This window comes from Perna viridis, chromosome 7 (genome assembly GCF_037379345.1).
Source record: "Perna viridis isolate PV_CMFRI_1.1 ecotype Kerala chromosome 7, ASM3737934v1, whole genome shotgun sequence".
Taxonomy (NCBI): domain Eukaryota; kingdom Metazoa; phylum Mollusca; class Bivalvia; order Mytilida; family Mytilidae; genus Perna; species Perna viridis.
Window position 1 is genome coordinate 12,894,861 of NC_142451.1, and position 23,424 is coordinate 12,918,284.

Sequence of the window (23,424 nt, forward strand, 5' to 3'; positions counted from 1 at the left end):
TTTGAAAAGGATTTCACCAAAAATGTGTTCTTCAAAGTGTGGAGTCCTGTCCAATTGGCAGAATAGTACCCTCATACATGATTCATTGTCAGGTGGTTTTAAACTTTGTTGTGATTTTACTACAAGTAAGACCAACAGGCCCTGAAGAGGACACTTTATTTTCCATTTTAAAGGCCTTGGAAAGTAAAGGGGATGAAGGCCCCATCCAAGTCATTATTGCTGCATATAACAATCCCCCCAAAAAAATCCTTTTTCCTTTACTAGCAGTGTTTTATTGACTTCTGTAATAAAAGAGAATTCTATTTATAATGCATCAGATTTTATTCCATAAATGTTGGGAGATATTTCTTCTCTAATTAGTCAAATGTCTCTATTAATGGCTATACATTGATGTTATTCTACAACTTCCTGTGACTTTAAGTGCCTATCGATTAGTTAATAAAACATTTTAATTTGGATGCTGAGGGGAAAAAGTCAGAAGTTGACCAAAAATACCATTAAAGAAATAAGAACTAGACTATAAAAATTGGCAATTAACTATCATGTAAGCTTATCTATAGAGAATCTAATGGTATCAGAATAGTGTCAAAATCAACCATCTGATTGGGTGTTATAATATAGAAGGAGCCTATATCATGCTTATCTGAGAATAGTGGATAGATATGATCAGAAATGGACAAGACTATCTTAAACCAAAGCCATGATAGAAGGGTAACACAATGACCTACAGATCATGAATGGAACTAGAAAGGTAACTGACCAGAGCTTCTAGCCAAAACTATGATAACACTGGCTATTTTATGGACATCTAAACAAGATGACCTTTCCATAATCAAGGTAACATTGATTGATTGATTGATTGATGACAGTTCCACATCAATGGCAGATTTTTCATACATTGAAGTACAAAGACATTTAGTTGACTGCACTGAGCAAGGCAAAAATTCTAAGCCATAGTCTTTAAAGGCAAAGAATCCACATAAAACACGAGAAGAATCACTCATGAATCACCCAAAATGAAAAACTGCCAAGTAAACAATAACATAAAGGAGTTATACAATTCACTGTTCTGAAGCCATATACCAAATATAAACAGGAAAAGATGTGCTGGGAACATGGAAGGGGGAGACACAAACAAACAGGCAGACAGACAGAGAGCTTAACAATATGACTGCAGTATAGCCCTGTTATAAATAAATAATTATATAAATTTTTTGCTCTTTTTTCACATCTGCTTTGGTTTCATGGAACATCAAAAATGCTTGCTGTTTTACTTATCTAAATAAAACAATTAGGAATGACTGAGAAAAACACAAAATAACTAGACAAGTAATAGCAGTTTCATACATAAATGTTGTTCATATGGCAATTAAGTAGCAGTCTTTGTAAGAATCATGCAAAATCTGAAAAATGCGATATATCCAGACACGTTTACCCCATTTTACGCCAGGGAGTAGTTTGAAGCCTTGTCAAGGAGTAGTTTTGATGTTTTAGAAGTAGTTTTGTAAATTAGGACTGAAACCATGTTTTGGTGGTGTATCATGTTTTTATGTTTCATGCTTCATGTTTTAGCATGAATGGAACTCTCTGACTTTGTTATACCAAGAAAGAAATTATCAAAATCTTAGTTTAATGTGTCATTGTTCTTATCCTTCCCTTTCAGTGATGCAGATGACATGAGTCTGAGTCTGTATATATTTTCTTTAGTTTAATGTTGAGCTCATGGTAACTTTTGATTGAAAAAACAAAGCTTGTTTTTTGTAATTAAACAAACCATCAAATTAGTTCACAAAGAACAGTTTTATTCACACAAGTATCAGATGCTCCAGGTGCATCCTCATCATCCTCTTTTCTTTTTGACATATTTCAATCGCCACTACACGCTCTACATGTAACTCACGATTGGCAAAGTCACTTGAGCATTTACAACAATCCTCGTTTTACGAGCCAGATTAAAGCATCTAGGAAATTAACCGGATATCCACTCAGGATTCCCTAGTGTTTTCGTTCACTTTCGTTTACCCATAACCACAAGAGGTTTAAAACATATTTCGTGAGAATCATCTTTTAGTGACAAAAATTGCGTTTTGATTTTTTGTACTTGTTTTTCTTTGTAAAGCGTAGGGCATATTTTTAAGCCAAAAATCGTAAAAAAATACACCAAAAGCGTAGGGGTAAAGAGGTCTGTATACCCCCAAAAAGGGTACATATTTCTATTTTCGTAATAAAGTTGTTTTATGGGTCTATATTGTGAAATGTGTAATTATTCCTTCAAATCTGCCTGCTCTTAGGAGATAATCAACATTGAAAATCCAAAAGATTCTACTGTATTTAAGTGTCATTTACAGAGTTATCTCCCATAATTTTGAAACCTACAGTACATTCTATATAATTTTTATCTCCTATGAACTTGGGTTATATGAAAAACCAAATATTACTTTCTGTTTATTATGACATTTTAAACAAAATATCAAAAATAAAGATATGTAGGCTTTCCAACCATGAATCACATTTCGCATGATTCTTATGTGAAATGCTACTTAAAATGAAGCTATATTTTCGTGGGTGAAAGCAATATACCATCTAACAACTCAATGGTAACAAGAAATACTGTGAGCAAGCTGACAAAAAGAATACCCTGCTTCAGATAGAAAAAAACACTTGGCTAAGTTTATTTCCCCTTTTTTTATCAACCAACAATAATTATATCCATTTATGCATCTACATGTGATGCCCATCCTTCCTATAAAATTTCATCAAATGATCACTTTGTATAGTCATGTCTAAAGGAGATATGAAATAAGGATATAAAGTTTTAAAAGATTCCATTTTTACAGATTAAAACTAATTGGACATATACTCAGAAAGAATCCAGGTAAAATCACTAGACAGTCCCTTCAATGGAATCTGCAGTACCCTATAAAAATCCTAGAGGAAGGCAGGCTGTACAACTGGCATGAAATTGTTTGTAGTGCCCAGAAAAGAATCAGATGGAAGATGATTGTTAGCGGCCTATGCTCTTCCCAAGAGTAAAAAGGCCTTAGTAAGTAAGAATGTAACTGATCAGTATACATTTAAAACAATTATCTCTATAGCACAACAATCCAACGGAAAACTCAGACTGGTAACATGGTCTGTAACTGTTCCTGAATTAGAAAGAAACAAAAGTAGCTTTGGGGGATGTTTGATACGCAGTTTCACCTCTCCTTATTTTTACGGAGACTCCTACTTAAAAGGTCTACTGCATTTTTTCACTTGTAATGACTACAGACACCAGTAACAAGATAACCAACAGTGTTTCCACTCCAGTAGACATAAAGCCAGACATGCATTCCAACTGAACAAAAGGTTACCAAACTCTATAGCACCATCACAAAAACACAAAATCACAGGAACGTTTGATAGACATGAATCTAATTAAATCAATTCCAAGCTTGTCTTAGAAAGCATCAAATTTGTATATCAGAAGACACCATAATTAAGCTTATGGGATAGAAATTTTTCTTGATTGAATTTCAATTGTAAGGAATCAGTGATTCAATTTATCTGAACCGTGTTGGTGAATTCACCACGATGTCTGATTGTATCTGGTCTCCAGGGCACTACAACTAATAAGAAATCTATCAGACAACAACCATGCCAAAATTAAATGTCTATATTTATCATGAAACTGGACATTTCTATTGCCTACATCATTCCAGTCCTGTTCTATGTTCTGTAAAAAGTAGCGTCAGCACATCACAAAGCACATGGGACTTCCTGTTTCATATAGTATGTTGATTATTTTTGAAATCCCTGCCCACTAGTTCATTCTTCTAATGGCCAATCCTTAGTTGTTTAAGACTGATCTTAGATAAGGTAGATTAAACATATTATACAGAGCATTCTTTTCTGCAAAATCATACAGATATATGTCAATGAGCTAATACTGTTTGAAAGCATATAAAGAAGTTGCCTTTAAATCATTTAAAAAGATTTTTTGGTATAGACAATTTTATGAACCCTCTTTCAAGGGGGGAGGTAATTGGCTGGACATGTTCCATAGTAATGGTCTCAGTTTCGCATTAATATTCCCAAAGACTTCTATAGTGAAGTACATATTTATAGGATTTTAAAACAAAATATGTAAATAGATTCAATAAAACTCTCACCTATGTAGCATTTCTAAGGGCATGTGAAAAAATAATTTTCTGCAAAAAGAGAAGGGCGAGTCCACGAAATCGGGTATAACAGTAGTCTTGAACTATAATAGCCATTTTCTCTACTTTCACTTTCGCTTTGTACTCATCAAATCAACCTTTTCAGTGGAACATTTTTATGTTATAATGTAAATTTTCTTAGTAAAAAGACATCTTATAGTGTTATGTTTGCTCTATTTTATAAGTCATTGTTCATATCTTTTGACAAATCATTAGTTCGTAGAAAGGCAAACAGAAAATACACTATATTTCTATATCCTCCATGTTCTGACCTACACCCGCTCAGGGGTATGCAATGCAATACTGGTACCTAATGTAATAATAATTTCAGTTTTTTAATATTGCAAGAAAAAAAAAATTAGAGACCCCCAATTTTCTTTTTGAAATATTCAGACAAGTGTTCTTTCTACAAAATTTTAAGAAATTTTAAGTACTAATTTTTCAATTGTAAGCAAAACTGAAAATTCACAACAGAATCTTAAAAATTCATGATGTTGTTAAAAAATTGCTGATAGTTAAGCTCAATTATCTTGAAACTGAGTTTGGTGACATGTGTTTTTTGTCATAAAATTTTACAGTATGTTAATTAGTTTGAGGTCATCTTTGACAAAAATTAGAAAAATCTATCAAATAAAAATATTAGGTATAATCTATCTTAAGGAATAGTAAAGTATGATCTACCGTCAATATACAAATGTAATGTAAATTTAGAAAAGCCCATAGCCAGAAAATTTTTTCATAAATCATGAGTGTTCCAATGTGGTATGTCAATAAATATTTTTTTCCAAAGCAGGAGTCTTCAGGTTTAGACAGTCATTCCATTAAAATTTCTTGATACATCACTAGTTGATTACTGTTATGTCATAGTAGGTATAATGGTTAGAGCTTTAATGAAATAAAACATAAAGAAAATAGGTGTGGGGTATTTTAGGGCCACTTACCTATAGTTAAAGACCAGTTAAACAAAACTCATTTGAGTCTCAATGTAACATACACTAGTCATTTTCTATTGCATTCATGACATTGCTTATACATTTGTATTTAACCTCTCTTGATGCTCAAGGTCAAACTGCTTAACTTTTTAAAAAAGTAAATGAAAATAAGCACCATTTGCTGCCTTTTGAATTAGGAGAAAATGTGATTTTTAAGTGTCTGTCTCTGTAAGAATCAGGCAGTCAGTGAAAGATGGTATGAAAAAAAAAACATTTTGAAAGTTCAATTTGCATCATCAGAACAACGAAAAAGACAAGATTTTCCATATCATGTTGGTGCATTGATTATAATTTCATTGAAATGCACTGAAAATGAATATTTCAAGGATAGATTACTCTGTCAAAAACCTTATTTTTCTAATATTCTACTGAAAAATTTCTTAGCAAATCCGCCCCGTGCAGGTCCGGGTGTTAAAAGAATAGGCCTGCAGCAGTGCTAAGCTTGTTGTAAAAGGCGACTAAATAGTGCTCAGAAACCTAGCCAGGGGCTAGGCACTCTGTCCACAGAGCAACTGGGATGTGTGCCCCAGGTGGTGGAATGAGGTACCCCTGGCATGTTACATGCTGGGGTTGTCAGGCTATAATACAGAAAACCTGACCACAAACCATAGTGGTGCACCATGTTGGGAAAGATATCACGTTCCTTGCACGTTAAAGAACCCTGCTGTGGTATTCGATAGGAGTAGGAACTTTTGCCTTCCGCCACAGGAGGCTAAATTGCCCGACCTTACACATCCCCGCTTTTTCTAGTGGCAGTCAAGACTTGTCGACCCTGTTGTCCTTGTGTCCCATCCTTTTTTTCATTTCATCATCATTCCATGTTCATTTTGTCATCCCTTCATGTTCATCGTCTGAATATAGCTGAAATATTGCTGCTCAGTCGTTAAACCTCAACAAACAAACAAACAATCTTAGCAAATCCTGTGATGCAGAGATCAAATAATGGTCTTTTCAAATAGAGAAAGTATCCTTTAGTGAAATTATATTGTCAGATTTGTGGGGTTTTCACATGTATGTTTCTGATTTTTTCCATTTTCCTGTTTCTTACAAAAACTTACACTTAACTGTTGCTGCCAGTAATATGGATTTTGACATTAAATAAGTGACATTGAGGGAGCCTCTAGAATTATTTTTTTCTTTTTCATACTTACCCCATTGTGGAAACACATCGGGATATGAAACTATATAACAGTTTCATAATGAATGCTTGCTAATACAACTATACACTTGACAGATTGTTTGAATTCAAACTAAAATCATTCTTTAGAATTAGACCAAATACTACATATTACACATTCTAATCAACCTTACTATACAGTGCTTGTAGCTCTTTTTACAGTAAAATCAATGGAAATTTTTTTTCAGGAGTTACTGTAGCTCTTTGAAAAACTCAGAACCATAGCATAATTGAAGGAATCTCAACCAAAATCAATGCCTTCCTCATTAAAGTTTATGAAAACTAATAAACCATTTATTTCAACATATTGTCATGCAACATCCTATTCCAGTAATTACATTCAAGACCTAAATGGATTACATTTTATGTCATAGTATTCTGTTCAAAAGACTCTGATCCTTTGCCATGAACATAACCAGTGAACTTTAAAATAAACCTTTCTACAAAATCAATTTTAAGCCTTAAGAACTCAGATAAAAATTGTCTTTAAGCAGTTGATCAAAGGCATTGTATAAATTTGCAAGGTAATTAACAAAAAATGAAATTAGTAATCGTGTCCCAATAGACATCAGATTTGTGCAATAAAGAGGTTATCTGCAATCATTTTAATTTTAATCTTTTCTTTCTTTTTACTAAGTAGTTTTTTATTGCATGAGAAAGAGGCAAAAAATGAAAAAACATGGAACTGTAATTAGTGAATCATCTTTATAACATCTTGAGAACAATTCCAAAAGGGATATAGTTTGGTACGTAACACAATTATGCAAAACATAATCTGGATTAAGTTTTTTGATTGGTTAGGTCCATAAACAGGAGATGATTTTGATGGAGTTTTAGTGTGTTTTAATTATGGGGTTTCATAGCATTACTCTTCTTCAAATGACAACTAAATATTTTATGGTTGCCAAGGGGCCATAACTGCCTAAGGACAGCTTTACACAAGCTCTTTAGGGACAGAGGAAGAAATAGTCCAGCCATAAAATGTCACATGATTAGCCATCTTTTCAAATTAGAAAAGCTGATAAAACAAGTTTATGATGCTCCTTGTCTTAGGAATAATTTCTGAAATAAGCAAATTGCTTTAAAGTAGCCATAGTAATTGGCCATAATGCCTTTAAGTGTAACTTGTCATGAAACTCAATATCTTATGACATTAAACATTGGTTTCAGTTCTGTACTGAGCTGTTACCTTTTGAACTCATAAGATTTAGAGAATGACCTGTTAATCTCTAATAATAAATGTCTAAAAAAAAAACGCTTCACAGTGCCCAGCTGGATATAACTGCAATGGTCAACCCTGAAAGGTTGAGAAAGAGTAATCAAGGGAACCAAGGTTCTAGCGGAAATAATAAAAAAGTCATCCAGAGACAAAGACCAAACATGGAAAACAGACATACACAACAAAGAACATTAAGTAACTAAAATAATACATACTAAGTAACAAAAGCAAGTGAGCAACTCGGACTCCACTAAACACTGTGAGCATGCACCAGGTGCACCGGTAGGGTACAGAAGAGTATAGTTTTCTGCCACATGACGTGGTTTCATAAGAAAGAGTCACATGCATGGAAATTAGCAATTTACAGCATGTTCACCATAGTTCATTATTAAATGCAAAACATCCTTCTGTGTGAAACTACCAATTTAAAAGAACAGAGTTCCAATATCCCCCGCAAAAAAACAAAAAAGTGCAGAAAACTTTAAATTCACTGAAATTTTCTAAGTCCAAGGGCCTTAACTTCTGTAAAAATAATTCAATCTTAACCAAAGTCAACCTTAATCTGTAACTCTTCATAATAAGGCCACATACCAAAAACAAACTTCTTTGGTAAAAGCATTACAAAAAATGTGCAGAAAATGCGGACGGACAGACAGAAAGACAGACAGATTGACGCCGAAAATATGACAAATATCAATCCCTACAAAAGTGTTATAAAATGCTTAGTAAAGCCACTTATTGGTTCTCATCTCAGAATTCTAGAATTAAGAGAATTTAATGAACAACAACACATATATCCAGTAAATTTGAGAAACCTCTACTGCTGTATCGCCTGAATATAGCTGGAATATTGCTGTTCGGGCATTAAACCCCAACAATCAATCAATCAATCTACTGTAACAATACATTGGTTTTCCTGAAGTTTTAGATCTCTGTCACTGTGATTTTTGCCTACATCAGAAGACTATGGACAGACAGACAGACCTGTTTGCAGCAGATAATGACATTTCTCTGAGAGCTCAGTGAGATCAAAGTAACAGTATGATAGATAGGTATAGATAACATTTTTCTGTAGTCTCAAGCCTTCATTAATCTTAGTGATTAATGGTAAATCTCTACCATTCACAATATCTACATCTCAAATAGAGAGGAAAACGATGCCATGAATTACAAAGGTACCATATAGGAATGGCTGGCTGATTTTTCTACTCTCAATATAAAAGATCGGATAAAAAAAAAACATTTCTATTTTATGACTGAGGCATTACACATTTTAGTTTTAGTTAAGTACATTACGGGATCACAGACTCTATATATTTTGAATGCTGAGGGAATTATAACATCCTAACAACAATAAAAAATTACCTAACTGAAACATGCTTTATGTTAAATTAGATCACTGTTAGAGTCTGACAATTACCACATCAAAAGATAGCTTGAAAAATAAACAATCAGAATAAAGAATCAAGCATTTTAAGGAGTGGAAATTTTCTATTTGTTGGAAACCAAATTTTGATTTGTGCAAAACACATGAAAACCACAAATATTGGTGCCCTATGAACAATGATACTTTCACAGTATGACTGATTTCATGTTTTTTGCTTTTTTAAGTAAATCAACTCCTTGTGCACTACTATATCAGCACAGAAGTATGACATGTCCAGAACAATGACCTGAAGGGAAAAATGATGGAAAAATACTACCAGCATGGAAAGTCATAAAGAATGACACTGTCAATGAAGATAACAATGTGGTTAACATCACATTCTTAGGCCAAAAAAATACTAGTATTGTTTCTTGTTACCAGCAAGAAAAAAACAGGATATGTTGGTAGGGAATTTTTTCAAAAACATTTGACATTGGGTTAAAGGGGAAACAATTTAGTCTTTAATTGTGTTTGAGCCAAAATGACCATTAAATGTTTAGGGTAGGGTACAGAGAACTAGGACAGGTAGGTAGTAGAAAACAGACATATTATTTTTTTTTGTCTTAACAAGAGAATAAAAAAACAAACTGGAAACCATGCATGATAAAAAAAAAATGTGAAACAATTTGAGATCTATACAAGATACACACACCCACAATAAGATTGATGCTCATCATGAAACGACTGCATGCTGGTAATGCCATATTTTTTCATTCTACACCATCAGAATTCCAGCCTCTCATCACTTTTTAGCCAGATATAAAAGAAGGATTACACTTGTGCTGTCAGTCCAACATCCAAAAGCTTAGAAAAAGTCAAAAATCTGACAATTTGATCAGAATTATTAATGTAGAAGTTTAGTAGGGGATTAACTCTGTCAGGGAGGTTAATCCTATAACAGATGGAATATTGATGTGGATCACAATACATAGGGTACTAATACCAGAGGGCAGTTATGGCAGCTATGTATGGTACTGGAGGAAATGGTGTGGTCAAGTTGATCCCTAGTGTTGAAGTGGTAATAACCAATAGTAATCCATGTCAGTTGTTAGTGACATCACAGAACAAAATTTTAAAGGTCAATATGACTTAATGTATTTGTTGGTAGGTGTTCATCTAAACTATGTCAACCTAACCATTTCACGATATACATATGTAAATAAAAACTTTTTTCTATGCAATGCTATGTCATTTAAAAATGACAGCTAAAAACACAAAAAAATTAGTACAACAGAAAAAAAACCACTTTTTATAGTCAAGTAATTCAAGTTATATTGCCAAGCTTATGGAAATTTTCTTGTAAAATTTGGTCAAATTATGCAAAGAAATGCCACAAAGTATTTGAAGCTGGGACATGTCAATTCCATTTTTATCAATTGTGAAGTACTTGCTTGCCCCTCAAGGAGATTATATGAAACTTGATTTTTGCAATTGTTATGCAACTTTACAACAAAAACTATTTTTGTTCCTTCATGCAGAACCATACTTGAATACCAACAAGATTGATACCCCACATCACGTTGTTATAAACAAAGAAGAAAAATTGCCCTAATTATAAATAAATCTTGGTTATAAATTGTTACCCAAACCTTGTGCATAATATTCATTAATTTCCATTTTATCTTCATTTCTCTTTTGAAGTTGTGAGATTTACAACACTTAAAGCATACTATCTTTCTTGCCTTCAATATTTCTTGACTCAATGTCTTTATCATTTTGATTATCTACTTTTCAATATCTGTATCAAATGTTATAAGGTATGGTCAGCCAAAGGGGTCATAAATCTTCAGGTGATGAAAGAAAGCATTTAGCTATAAAGTTATGGGAATACATTGAAGTAAGTTACAAATAACTTATGATATAAGAACAGACTTTAGAGGCTGTTTTTCTTTGATTTGATTTCCCATTAAGCTATTTTTACTGTCAGTTCTGGCATACTTGAACAGACTTGAACAATAATTTACTAGATGAGCTCTCTTATGTGAAGGAGAATATTTACAGATACAACAAAACAATACATTAATCTATCAATACAGTATTACTTAACATGACTGGGTTACTGATTTATCTGGTAACTGTGGAACAGGAGTGAAGGGGAGATCAGTAAGATGTTCAATCATTTACAGAAAACACTTGAAATACACACACAAGTAAAATGACAAGTCAAAAGATAAGAACAAACAAAAAAAAACATTTTATTATATATACTGTATGGCAGCTTATTTTCAGTACTTAAGGCAAGAGTAAATATTTAGCTGAATATCTTTTGGTGTTTTTAAAGACAACACTAAAAATAGGCCAAAATAGCACCCCACGAAAATAACCTGCTACAGGGTATTCATGAAAGAAAGACTGTATAGTCAACAATTGCTACAGGGATCTCCTGGATATCCTGTATCAAACATAAATATAAAGATTTAAATAGATCATCATCCTTAATTTGGTTAAAATTGAATAGCAAGAGACATCCTTAAGTATATAAAGTTCAAACTCGTAAAAAAATTTGTGTAACACTGTAACACCTTCTAAAATTATATATAACATTTTTTCGTACAAAAATATACATCAAAAGAAATCAGATATAAAAATGTCCCACAGAAATAAACTAAGATTATGAAATTTTAAACATTTTCTAATTAGTATCTTTTTAACATGCCAATACCTAATACATCATCTTTTGACATGATGGTACTTCATCCATATCTATAGAATACAAATAAAGACATTAATCTATACAGTGATTTCAGCTACCAACACTACTCAATCAGTAATAGCTCTCAGGTCTGTTGATCACATGAATCCTAAATATCTTTGGTTTTAATTCACATTTCAGATCTAGACTGTGTAACTGATATAGAAGGAGAACTAATTCTGTTATCATAGATATGTATACATCACCAGACTTAACCTTCAACAAACAGCCCAACAGGTGCCTTGTAAGAAGCAGAAACTGCTCAACCTTCTAGAATACCTGTCTTTGTCATGGTTTTAGTGGCATCTGTGCACTTTGTTTTCCTGTGTATAATTATTTCATTCATTTGTGTTGTCAATTTGTTTTCTCTATGATTTGGTTGCTTAATCTACTTCTTTGACGACTAGATGTTATACACATACTGCAAGCAGTTGCAGGAGGTATGCTAGATTACCACAAAAAGGAAGAATATTGCATAAGACAAACTTGAGGCTTGATTGTTGTAATGTTGAAATTAACTAACTTTAGCTGATATTTTGTAATATTCAACTTTCACTTATTATGAAACCTACTACTGTGAAAGTACCTTAAAGTGTGGATACCAATTTCTATGGATTAGGGAAGAAATACAAGTCCGTGGATTCTTGAATTCATGGTTTTAAGGTTTTCAGTAAAAACATCAATGGAAATCTCCTTTTCATTGAGAACAAATTTTGTGGTTTGGTCTACCCACCAAAACCATGAAAATTGGTACCCCATCAACAATAGTACTAGTGTTCCCAGCATTTCTCCCTATTTATATCTTTGGTTTTGCTATTTTGTGTCATATACATCTACCGGTATACATATCTTTAACATTTTTCCATTAATCTGGGACATTGGACTCATAGTTAATGGTGAAGGGTACTTTAGCCTGCCATAGAAAACTTCCAAACACATTAATGATTATATCAGCAAAATAGACAAGGTGAAAGATTTTGAGATCCTTGTTTCTTGGTTTTGCAGCCATCAATGTTTGACATTTTTCAACTCATGTTTTCTGACTATTAATCTGAATTTGAACCTGTCAATTGTATTTTAAAGAGCTGTGAAAAGTCATTTAAAATAACTACCAGTACATACATTACTTTAAAAGAGGGGTTTCCATGGAAGCAAGCCCCTTACAATATCCACCAACAGTAGAACAGCTAATTATTCCTCAAGATCATTATTGTCCTTTAAGTATGTTAAATTTATTCAAAACAGTTGGTGACCATTCTTAGCAAATAATGTGAAATCAAACACCACTCTTTATATCTGTTACCTTGATTTTCTGAGCAGTTGAACTATTTTTAAAGTTTAAAAAAAATGACAATCAGTAAAAAAAAAAGTTTTTAGGCAAAAGCTCAGATTTGTTTACAACTTTAGAAGAGAATTTGAACAATTTACAATGTTTAACAATAGCAGCCAAAGTTTAGAGCAGAAATCGAATAATTTTCGATGATTTGCAATTATGGCAATTATTATCAATCAACATCTCGGTTTTTTCTCACAGAATCATGTCTTTCACCTTGAAAATTCTAAAATTCTAAATGAACATTTTTCTACTCTTATCAAAATAATCTTAAATAACATGAAAGTAAACTTTGGCATTACACATTTATAACAATTAGAAACTGTTTACACTTCCATCATTAAGTCACTAGATAAAACATATCTGCACTAGTAATTATTGCATTTTAAATATTAGAAATCTTTCACTTTTAAACATCGGCACCATGGATGGCTGCAAATCCAAGATACAAGGATCTCAAAATCTTTCACCTTGTCTATTTCTTTGATAAAACTATTTCTATATCAATGAAGTCAAATTTTTAGTCCACATGTACCAGTCATAAGGATAACATTCCTTGAAATAGAAACCAGTTTTTAAAAAAAGTTATCAAGGCAGTAAGATTTTTCTTTAAATTTTGATTTGACATGGTATGCTCTAATATCACACGGATGTTGCTAAGAATAATGGAAATTTCAGTACCCCAGAATGTCTTTTGTAGATTGTATTCTTTAGTAGAATTTTGCATTATTTGAAAATAAGTTCAATTTTAATGAAAGATTTGGGCAACATAAACAATCAGAACCTCAACAAATGAAGAAAATACAGCAGAAACTTGTCTTGAATAAATTAAATACATCAATATATTGATCAGTAGAAAAAAGACAGATATAGGCAACACTTAAGACCCCAAGATCATGTGTCATACAAAATTTTGGCCCATGTGAATTATTGGCCACCTTGGTAAAGAGTAAGATTTAACCCTGATAATTTAACCTCTCTGGGGTTGAAATTTCACAGGTTTCAAAATATCAGGAACATCAGTACATATTTAAAAGAAGGGGTCTCCTTTGGATCTCAGCCCAAATCATTGGCATTCTTCTTAATCCTCATATTATTATTTGAGTGCAATTATTCCAACACCAAAACACACTCAGCATGTGAAAACAACAGGCTTAAATAAACTGTAAGTTTCTACTTCCGTCATGTTTCATCCTACCATTACCTCTTGAAAACCTTTTAATGACTTCAAATCTAAAACAGAACTGGAAACAAACCTATTCATCAAGATCTATTTCAACCCAAGCTTCCTGACAGATTCAAGATACTGTATTTGTTTCCAACCAAATTGATTGAATTTTGACACTTTGTAAAAGATTGCTACCACATTAATCAAATTTAATGCCAATCATAATTACAATTACTTAAAATCTTATTCCCAAAATTATAGATAAAGATCAAAATATGTTACTTCACACTGATTTAAGAACACAGACATAAGGCAGCTAAGGATCTAATCCACAGATCAATTCATGAATTTCAATGATTTAATTTAAAACAAATAATTGAGTACCACCTTAATTATGTCTCCTTATCTCAAAGACAGCAACTACCACAAAAAAAATGACAATGAGTAATACTTCAGGGAAGAGAGATGAATTTCCTAAAGTAATTTTAATTTGACAATTGACAAAGTTTTAACTATAAAATATACATGAAATAATATTTAATTGTTCAATTAACTACCTAAGACATTTTCTCCAGTAATGGTCATTCCTGGATTACAGGTTATATAACTAGCTGGTGTCTACACAACTAAGTTCTTTAATAGGTCAAAATGTTCTGCTCTTTTAGAATTAGTATAGATTCCTTTTCCAAAATCATTGCCAGTATTGGTTGGTCAATATCTGTTAATTTATACATACCAGTAAGTTTTAAGATCAAAGATCAAGGTCACACATAGGTCATCATGGTACACATCACCCAACCTAATGGTGGTATATTCACTTTCCAAAGATCAACAGTTTCATTCAAGACAAGAAGATTATTGAGTGAAAGAAAATCATCAAACTGATTTTAAAGTCAAAGGTCAAAGACACAGAAAAAAACATTGTGGTGCCAACAAAAATTCAAACTAAAACAAATATGTCTCCTACCCTTGAAGGGAAGGCATAACTTGTAATTTCATTTGAGTCTATCAAATGGTATTTCAAATTCTAACATTTTTCATAGTGAAATTTGTTAAGTATTAAATGTCAGCCTTCCTTATTTGGTTCATGTCAACCATGAATAAATATCATTCCCTTGAAGTTACCAGAAGTACCAAGTACATATTTTTAGCTTTAACATAACAGTAAGATGACTGTGGTGTAATGAGCAGACATGAGTCTGTGTGAGGTCTTTAATTTTGAAATGTGTGAATATTTTAAGTTTTCAAAGACCCCTAGGTAGCAAAAGCATTGTCCACTAAATATGACAAGTATGTTGTCGTACCTGCAGACAAAGCCCAAAACAAAGTTGTTTTTTTGTCTGCAAAATGCATTACATCCAACATTTATTATCAAAGGGAAACAAAGAAAATAATAGCAGTAATAAGGCCAATACTGCTACCACACTCTCCAAAGAAGAGATGGCTGAAAACAATATATCTGTGCAATCCTCTTTTGGTCTCTCTTCTAAAGACGATGATATTGACCTACCGTCTATATACTGGATTCCTAAACTCCACTAAAATCCATACAAACAACACTACATAGCTGGATCTGCAAAATGAACCACCAAACCTCTTTCAAAACTTTTAACTTATATACTCACACTGTCAAAGAGAGTCTCCAATCCTACCACAACACTTTTTACTCCTGTAGTGGTAGTAATTCAATCTGGATCTTGGAAAATTTCGAGATATCTTCTGGAAACCCCTCAATTCAAGATTATTATCAGAATATAATAGCATTAAAACCTATGATTTTTCAACTCTTTATCCTCCTATACCCAATATATTCAGTGAAAATCCAACCTCAAAACCACTGTACATGGTTGTTACTCCAAAAAAGACGGTACACCTAGGTACAATTATGTAGTACAGTAGTACTTGGTTAAGATTCCTCATACTTAGTAAAAAACAATTCCAAATCATCTTTCAAATTTACTGAAGATGTTTTCAAAATGCTGGAATTTTTTATTTTTTATCGACAACATATTTGTCCAGTGTAGAGAAGGGTTTTCAACAAATGGCCGGCATTCCTATGGGTAAAAATTGGGCTCCTCTACTCACTGACCTATTCCTTCCCTCTTATAAGGCTGACTTTATAGCTGATCTGATTCAAAGGAAGATCATTGTTTAGCCAAATCTTTTTATCCCAGTTTCCGCTATAAAGATGACATTAGTGTTGGCGATTTCAAACATCGCATCTACCCCAAAGAACTTGAGATAAAGAATACTACAGACACTGTGTAGTCAGCTTCATATCTTAACTTACACTTAGAGATCAATGAGAAAACTATTGACAAAACTATATGACAAGCGTAATGACTTTTCATTCTATAATGTCAACTTTCCTTTCATATAAGGCAACATCCTTTAGGCATTTTTATACCACAACTCATACGTTATGCCATAGTTTGCCGTAACAATGTACCGTTAGACTTTTTGTACCACTCTAGACTTCCTACTATTAGGCTTTTAGAACAGGGTTATGTTGCTACATGTTAGAAGTCATCACTACAGAAGTTTTATGGTCATCATCATCATGAACTCATGGATCATTATGGTTTATCCATCTGCACCACGAGAACCGATTTGTTCAACATGTCATAGATTTTCTTTTGTCATTTGTCTACCCTGGACAAGACTTTCTGTGAGCAGGTGTTTCTAGAAAAGCAGAGGAATTACCTTACCGGTGCTCATGGTTCATGCTTCCAGTTTTTAGTGAAGACTGAGATGTTCATTTACTTTTGTTGCTTTGTATGTATTATTCTGGTTACCTTATGTATTTTGTTGGGTGTGTCTGTTTTCCCTGTCTGTTCTTTGTCCCAGGATTACATTCTTTTTCCAATAACATCTTGATTCCATGGATGGCCAAGAGAGGAAATGTATAATATGTATAAACATACAGACAGACCTATTGAATAAACTTTCCCAAACATTATTGACAAAGACAAAACAATAATGGCGACAGCAGGAAGTAGAAAAAAACAACAACAAATATGAAGTTATAGAAAGACAGTTCTTCTACAATCATTCACAAAAAAAAAATATCATAATTTTTTTTTAATTTGAATTATCTTTCAAATGCAGACTTATATTAACAAAATATTTCAGTGAATCCATTAATTATAGAATACTTTCCTAAATATCAGTATCCCATCCCCCTTATCATGATTTTATCAGGGATAAGGACAAGTTAAAGCCATGAAATTTACATACACAACATGTGTTTTAAACCCTTCAATGACAGAATCCTATCAAAACATGTCTAAATATACCAACTACAGATCTAAGGAACATTTTTATTGCGTAATCCAGTTTTTTAGCTGCTGTTTGACTGAAGCACACAGGGAGGTCTGAAGTCTTCAAAATTAAGTCATTTGTAAGTTATGGTGACATAGTCTTAAAAATAGTTTTATTTATTTTCTTTCTTTAAAACATTTTTGCTTTGATCAGTAAAATTTATGTTTTGAAATCTGAAGACATTCTTTGGTTTTTAAATCCCCAGGTTTGACATATTTTACATTGAAGTTACACTGAGATCTATTGAGATGCACGAGTACAAAGATTCATTATAAAACAAATACAGACAATGTACAAAAACAAATGTATGTACTACATATTAAAATTGATAGAAAAACATGGAAATTAATATATATTGTGAAGCAATTTGAATACATTTAACTGCAACTGATGAAGCTTCGGCACTTTTTTTGCCAATATATGACAAATACAGTAGAAGAGCATTTAAAATTCAATTGTCAAGGGAACTGTTATTCTCAGTAACTGGAGCATTAGGCTGGTTCATTGTTGGAAGAGTGATTAACTGATAGTGGTCTAATGTTCAATACATTTCATGAGACTGAATTGATTTGATTGGTCCAATGATTGATATGAAGGCATACTATCCCACTAGGACACTTTGTCCTGACCAAAAGCCAAACAGTCATCACAATGTATTTCAAATGATGTGAGCTTGGCTAAAATGTAGTTACTACCAATTTTTAAGTTTTAGGTATGACTGGTATGGGGATTTCAAATGATGTGAGCTTGGCTAAAGTGTAGTTACTACCAATTTTTAAGTTTTAGGTATGACTGGTATGGGGATTGAACCCACAACCTCGTGCACTCAAGGTGAACATACTACCACATATCCACTGGGGCAGTTCTTTGTTGGAGACTTTATGATAATCAGATGTAAGTATATAACTACTGTGTAATGCTTCATATAGCTTTGAGTTTTGATTGTGCTAAGATATTGACACAGTATAAGAATTTGACCAGAATTTTAGTGGACTGTTTTTGGCATATTATTCCTAAATGGTTCCAGTCACAACCTTAATAATAATTCCTAACCTTTCTTTGAGATATGGCACCTTGTACGATTTTAAAGAGATCCATTCCCTTATACTTAATTTATCATAAAAATATATCAGAAAAAAGTGCTTGTTTCTGGTCTCTTTAAAACCTTAATTTCAATCTAGATCAAGTCAGAACACCAAAATGATTTCAGCCTTCCTTTGGTTGAATGACAACTTATTGTACAATTTCAAAAAGATCCAATAATTATAAATAAGTTATTGTTTAGACATCAGGAAAATGCTTGTTTGGACCCTCAGTCTTTAATGGTTAAAACAATATATTAAAAAAGGCCTGTTAAAGACCTTAAATCCAAAAGGTTTGGGGTCATAACCCCCAAAATCAATACCAACCTTCCTTTCATGGTATGTAATATACAAGTCATCCCATGAAAGCCAAGTGTCTGCAGACGACAATGACAGGGCCATACTATTATATCACAGTATATATTCTTTGTAGTGGTATAAAAATAAAAGAAAAGTGAATGGTATTCCAATGGAGATGATTTCTATTCTAACCTACAGTGGTACATCAAGTCTTAATACATGCAATAGACAAAAGTCTTCGGTTTCCTGCCAAAAATATCATTCTTCAGAACTAAACTATGAATTTCTCTATTGTATACAAAGCATATCTCAGCAAGTCGACTGAAATGAGAACTGACATTATACACTTTCTAAACAGTTCTATTGTAAGGAAAGCATTTTAGTCAAGGGGTGATTAATTATTTTTAAGAAGGCATTCAAAATTAAGACTCTTATCTCAATTAACTTAAAAAGCTTTTTGGCAGAAGAATATTAACATGAAATATTTTCTTTACAAAATCTACAGAACAAGAACACTGCATGTAAAGGAAACTTTATTAGCTATCCATAGACTTGACAATCAATGAACATTTTTGTTCATAGAAAAAAAATAATCTTTGTAACTTGATGAATGGTGATTTAATTATTCAGAAATGTATGAAAAAGAATTTCAGGCACTGGTCTGTAAGGGGCTGGTCTACATTCTCTTAAAATTATTTTCACTCCTAATCTGAAATCCTTGGTCTGCCCCTGATTTTTGACCCATGGTAAACATCCATGTTAGTTAATCAATTTTACCAGGAGTCCTGGACATTCAATTAATTTACAGGGTGTCCATGATGAAAGACCTTAAGGCAATGGGTGACACATGCTAAATTTTGTTTCCAAAAAAATTTCATCTATTATAAATTACAAACTCATGTTTTCCAAAAAAAAAGAATGTTGGCTTCTAATTTTCAGAAATGGTAAGAATGAAATAAATTACATAGAAAGCACTAAAACTTGAAAATAAAGGGAAATAACCCTGTTCTGTTCATAATTTGGTTGCATTTTTATAGTACTTTTAAAATATATATTAAGTCATCCATTTTAGATACAGAAAAAAAATCCTGATCTCTCTGACATAAAAAGGAGTTTAACATTACTTCTGACCAAAACAAATTTGGTGGGATGAAATTTACTTTGTCCATACCATGGGAACTCCCTGGTTTCTACATGGACAGTCTCATAACTTTTTTCTTATAGTGGAGCCACTTAGTCTCAGATAGATTCAAATATCTAAATCATAGACACATGATAATGCAATACTCAACCCCCCTCCATTTGGAAAGCACCCAAAACCCCCTACAACATATGCTCCATCTATATAAGTCATAAACTAAATATGAAATACTTTTTTGTAAATTCATCCATTGGATGTTGAAATAATTGTAATGAAATTCAGAAGGACAACAGATGTACAAAAGGTGAATCAAATCACAGACACTTTGGGCATGGATAATTTTTACCATCACCTTTTTTTCTTGAGAACCGATATTTCCTTCCAATTCATCAATTTGATTTGTCAGTTTCTTAGCCCATTCATTGAAAATAATACAAAAGAATGTCTTATACTGCCATCATTTAAAATTGACTCAGGTTGTTCCCTTTAATACTACCAGAGTTGATTTTTTAGACAAAATACCAATTTTAATCAAATTAATGAATCAGATGGAAATTTTGGTTCTCAAGAAAAAGGGGTGATCAAAACCATATGTGACCCAATTGCCAGTGTTCAAATATACCACTCACTCATTGAGTGGGAGTATAATGCTATTTTTGAAAAGAATTTAGTATAGCCATAGCTAAATTGAATAAAAGGCAACTGCATCAAAAAGTTAATCACACCTGAACTTCTTTATCTGTATTTTTGTCATACAGCTTTGCAGAAATTTTAAAGAAAACCCCATTCAAGTTATTGCATGGATACCACTAACAGACTGACAGACAGAAACTTCAAACCCTGATCCAATTATGAAAATTACAAATTTCCTCCAGCTGCATAAATGCTGCTTAGAACCAATGAAATTTATTGCTTTTCAGAACACATTGTAAGTCTGTAACATAATATGAAGAGAAGTTAGGAGGGAGAGCACATGGTACCAATTAAAGTGTCGCTGTGATTGGGCAAGTTTACATCAACCCACCATAACCTCAAGTACCCTTCACAGTACATTATCTTACTCAAGTGGTAATTTCTCAGGAATCCTCTACAATTATCAATGATCATTATAAAAAACACTTCTAAGGAATCTTATTCACATAAAAATCACCACATTTCATCAACTCAAAAACCATCTGTACATAGATGTTAAGAACAGCAATGACAAATAAGTGACTTCACATAAACCAATGAACACACCTTCCTACAGGTTTTAACCACTAAGGGATGCAGTTATTCTGGTTCCCTAGCTTGGGTGGCCTTTTGAGGTCAGAAAAACAATAAATGCTACAAGTCATACATTTTCCCAATACCATAGTTCTTTTATCATAAGATACAAACTACTTTCTTCATTATTTTGGAAAATACCTGCAGATCATATTTCAGAGTTTAATTTGGGCTACTATTATTTTGACTTTGATGCAGCAATCCTCTAAATATCAAAGATCACCTGTGATTGCCTTATGGTAAAAGCAGGTTTGAAGTATATTAAGTTCAAGAAACAGGAATTTTTAAACATATAACTTAAATGATGTAACAATTTATGAGAAATTTTTCTACCCCAAGCCATCAAACACATAATGCATACTATTGTTTTTATTATATTATGTTCCCCTGTTATTTTACCATTAGCATAAAGTACATTCATATAAACTGCAACTCTGATTACAAAAATATTTATGGCCTTTCACATTATATTCCTTTTTTTTACATTAACTGCACACAAAAAATAAAAAATTGCAAAAATAGGGTATTTCTTGCATAACCCTGTGAATTTCTAAAATTTTCAGTAATCAAGTGTCATAAATTATACTTATAATATGAGCCATAGGAATAACAATATGTGACGAAAAAAATCCTTATCTAGTGATAACAATATCAGAAGAAAATGAAAAACATATCTATAACATAAGGTAACTGAGAATTATGTAAGCTTTAATTGATAGACATCTCAAGTTTTAATGAGAGTTAATTTACATCAGATGTTACAGTAAAAATCTCTTTGAAACCCCGTCATTCTTCATACATTGGTACATAAAACCAATTTCACAAAGAACTCCAAGAATTATTATTGTGAATTGCTATCAGTAAACTGCAACAAAAACAAATCTGACACTAGAAATTGTTCAATCATTCTCTGGAATATTCTCTTTGTATTTTATATATTGTCTAGACTTCTTTCCAATTTCACAAAGCATGGTTAATAATAACTAGATACTATCACTTTTCTCTTGTAGAACTTCACTATCAATTTTTAATATACATCTATGTAATTGTGAAGGCTAATTTGAAAGAGGTGATGATTTCCATACTGAAACATCAAAGACTATTTACATCATTTTTTTTCTTATCAATTCAAAAACTTGTAATTTATTCTTTTTTGTAACTGCCTAGCTTTTGTTATAGCAACCATGAACATGAAATAAAGAGACAGCAAAGCAAAGGAAGATCCAGACGGTTGCAGGGGCCCTTTTCTGGAAAATTTTGTTGCTTCCATGCAAAAGTTTTAGCAAAAATGAGCAAACAAAAGCATGGATCCCTCCCCCTCTTTAACAAATTTCTCTAGCCATCCCCAGTAAACATATGCAGCTAATCTGAATCTTACCTAGGAACAAGGTCAATTTAGCATGGACCAGTGTTTCTTGCTACCAATATATGGCTTTTAGATTAAATCATGTCAAACTGCAGTTACTTTAAATGTGAGCATGCATAATAATCAAGTACCAGTACATGACATGGTGGCTTTACATTCAAACATCTTTGTGTTTTTCCACTTAAAAAATCAGTATGAAATATTTCTTTTCACATACCTATAACATGGCATCATGGTTTACCAATAATTGAAATTTACATGTGTGTGATTGTGTGTGGGGTTGTGGACAGTGGGGAAGCAGTTACATCCCTTTTTACTACCAGTACCTACCCCCTCCAACCTGTTTCCCATTTCACTCACCCTTACATCACAGACCCTTGTCACCAAGTTATCTGCTCCCTGTCCATGGAATCCAGGTTTTATGTTTTTCTGCACAATATTTTTCCTTATTCTTTTTTCATCTACAGAAACTCATATATTTCAATCCGACCTAATTAGACTCCAACAGTGTCTAACCTTGGATCACCTCCAGATCTTATGACATCTAGTTCAGTTACAAGTACATGTAAGTATTTCATATTTTACATAACTAAATGTATATAAACAAGCACCTGCTTTTACAAGCAGTGATATTTTACAAATTGATACATTTGTTTCCTGTGTAAAATGATAAGTATCTTAATTGGAGAATTTTCTTTATAATTACAATTATTATACAGATGGTACTGTAGTAACAAAGACA

The 23,424-nt window shown here is 32.5% G+C and overlaps 1 protein-coding gene across 2 annotated transcripts in view; it reads right to left on the bottom strand.

The window, feature by feature from the left end:
* The window catches only part of LOC148611374 (discoidin domain-containing receptor 2-like), a 135,168-nt gene extending 111,955 nt beyond the window's left edge, over positions 1-23,213 (bottom strand). The window contains exon 1 of one of the 2 annotated variants that reach the window (XM_088591863.1): positions 23,043-23,213. The gene's annotated coding sequence lies outside the window, so the exon portion shown is untranslated. The remainder of the gene's footprint in view (positions 1-23,042) is intronic. The other variant, XM_088591864.1, reaches the window with a different exon arrangement.
* Between the last annotated feature and the right edge of the window lie 211 nt (positions 23,214-23,424).